The sequence below is a fragment of the Capsicum annuum genome, chromosome 1, assembly GCF_002878395.1.
Source record: "Capsicum annuum cultivar UCD-10X-F1 chromosome 1, UCD10Xv1.1, whole genome shotgun sequence".
In the NCBI taxonomy this organism is placed as follows: Eukaryota; Viridiplantae; Streptophyta; class Magnoliopsida; order Solanales; family Solanaceae; genus Capsicum; species Capsicum annuum.
The window spans coordinates 34,559,986-34,563,124 of NC_061111.1; the positions used below are offsets into that span (position 1 = coordinate 34,559,986).

The 3,139-nt window shown below is 24.0% G+C and overlaps 1 long non-coding RNA gene across 1 annotated transcript; it reads left to right on the top strand.

The window, feature by feature from the left end:
- The first annotated feature begins 703 nt into the window (after nucleotides 1–703).
- On the top strand, nucleotides 704–1,803 carry LOC124897733. The gene is made up of 2 exons (XR_007054652.1): nucleotides 704–851; nucleotides 1,475–1,803. It is a non-coding gene; the product is annotated as an uncharacterized LOC124897733 (long non-coding RNA).
- The last annotated feature ends 1,336 nt before the right edge of the window (nucleotides 1,804–3,139 follow it).

A 3,139-nucleotide genomic window follows, 5' to 3' on the forward strand; every position in this document is an offset into this window, starting at 1 on the left:
CGAACCACAATTTGAAGAACTTAAATTTCACATAAAATACTCAAATTGCTATTTCATATCAATTTGAAGGACTTCAATATCAAACTAAAGTAGCAAAATTTTATGAAATTTTTTTATTAAAATTTTTGATTGAAACTAATATATGTTTGTTGATATATTGCAGGAATAAGAATTAAAAAAAACGTTGAAGAAGAAGAAGAAGAATTTTAAAAAGAAAAAAATAGTTCAAGAGATATTTGGGGTGTGATTGATATCTGTTATTAACTGTAATCTATTTTAAAGGAATATTTATTTGATTTTACTGTATAAAATCTATTATTTCCTTGTTTGATTGGTGTTTATTTGATTTTTTTTATAAAAATGAAAATTTTATTTTTATCTTTTATTTTTTTTTAGAATTCTTGCTATAAGTTGCAAATTAAAATTTTTTACTATAACTTGCATTAAACAATCTAATGTTGTATATTTAGATTTTTTTGAAAAAATTTCATAAGTAGCAAACTTATGCTCATAATTAGGAGCTACATAGCAACTATTTCATAATTACCTGAAATAGCAATTTATATTTTGTATTTTATAAAAACTTTTTTCTGCTAAAATACATATACAAACGGATGTAATGTCCTTATTTTCCTCAAATCAGTTGAGTTAAATTAGGAATAATTATTCATATATTTAAAGATGGAGATTTCTTTTCCTTAAATGACTCTCACTAACCATAATTGTCGTTATTTTTTAATAACTCAGATCAAAATTCAATAAAGACGTTCTATAATGTAGTTTTCATCAACTGAAAATTCTTATCTTCATGAGCTTCAAAAATTCAAAATAAATCATCACTGGTGTTATAGGTATTGAATCAAAAAATTATTTTCTTATATGAATTTTAGCAACTTAAAAGATCCAATATTGTTTGTTATCATTTTTATGTCTTTAATCGTTTTTTCATCAATTTTTTCAGCAAATAGTTTTTTGAATATTTCGTATATGAATTTAAAAAAGCAAACGTGACTGTACTATTTCATCAAATTAGATGAAAATCAAATCGATTGAGTTATTTTTTGGTCAAATTCGATTTTATTACGTTAAATAGTAACTTATAAGTTTTTTTCGAATTTCATCGAATTGTATAGTCGATTAGTGTTTTTGTATATTCGAAATAGTGAAATTGTAATCTTTTGATTTTTTTTGTATATATTGTTTGCTTTTGTATATGTTGATTATGTTTGTATATTTATAACTTTGTTTGTATATCCTAATGTGTAAATGTATATTATCATTCATTTATTATAATTTATTTGTATATTTTCTATGAATTTGCATATTTTAGAAATAAATTGTATATTATATTAGCATTTGTATAATTAAAATTGTGTTATATATTTTAATTGCAGTTTTGAATTAATGCTTATATTTGTAATCAAAATTATTGTATTTGTAATTTGAAATTTTTTATAACATTTTTATATGAAAGGATTGGCAATGGGAATCATCCATGTTCTTGTGAAGTACTCTGGGAGATGGACATATGAACAAACATTGTGAAGAATGCATCACTAACGCTATGTTGTTGAGCACAAATGTATCATACAATCAACTATACAATCTTCTGACATCTCATATTAATGTGAATTTGAATAGCAAAAGTATTTAAATTGAATATCAAATAACCAGTAGAGCAGGGCAAACACGTATGCATAATGACATGGGTTTAAAGGTGTATTCATATCTTTGTTTGAAAAATACACGTGTAGTTGCCTATATGTATTAACAAAGGCAATGACCAATATAATTTTATATGTACTTTTTGTATGTATTTGATAAATATGTAGTTAATACACGTGGTTACCTATATGTATTTGCTAAAAATGTGATAAATTCTTAAATAACAATCTAGTTGAATGTATGTATTTACAAACTTTGTTTAAAAACACATATACAGATGGCTTTATATATTTCTACCTTTGCTTGAAAGATACATATATAGATGCCTATTTGTATTAGTAATTACAATTAACTACTTAATTTTATTTGTATTCGCTAAATATGCGATTAATACATGTGGTTACCTATATGTATTTGCTAAATACCTATACAATTTTCTATATGTTTTTGCAACTTTTGCTTGAAATAGTACTAAAAAATTGAAGAGTACACATAGTCTATAATAATTGAAAACAAGATATATATGCAACATAAAACTAAAATCAAAACCTTCCATTCAATTCAATACAACATGAATCATCAAAATACAATAATACAACATAACTATCAAATACTACCCCACTATATCACTGTTAACATAGAGATGAATTTTATCAAATTTAAAATATCAAAAAATCATCGACGTTTCTTGTAGCAAATAAATTTTTCCTCTTGCTTTCAACTTTTTGTTTAAACTTTTAGCTAAATCCTCAAATGATACATATAGGATATAAATCTCTACACATATGCTGCAAATGTATATATACACAAATGAGTACATATCTTTGTACATAATCAATGCAAATCTCTACAAAAATACTATATTACACTGTAAAATAAAAGAAAAAAATACTCTCAATAGGGTACAAAAATATATATACATCTGCATATTTATTTACATAATACTTCATTGATCCATATGTATAAATATACATATAGGACATAAATCTCTATACATATGCCCCAAAAGTATATATATACAAATGCCTACAATCTATGCACAAATGAGTAAAAATTTCTTCATATCTCTCCACATACTCCAAATGTATATATATACAATCAGTTTATATATATATATATACAAATGAGTACATATTGACTATTAAATACATACACAAAATGTTTGTTCCTCTTTGTCTTATTTGGAGTCATATTCAGAAGAGTTTTCAACATGATGAGTTGAAATTTTACTTGATTCTTTAATTTCTTTTGCTTTTTTTTGAGATCTTTGTGATTTTGGAGATTTTGAAGATGATGGCTTTTTCAATCATTTTATTTCATAATATCGGCCATCTTCTCATAATCGTTATGATGCTCGGACCTAACTTCTTTGATATTCACTGATTTCTTTGACTGTGAAAGAGTAAAAATAATATTAAAAATTTCGTCTTGATTTAATCCAAGACTGAATGATGGTGGATTATCAAAAATAAAA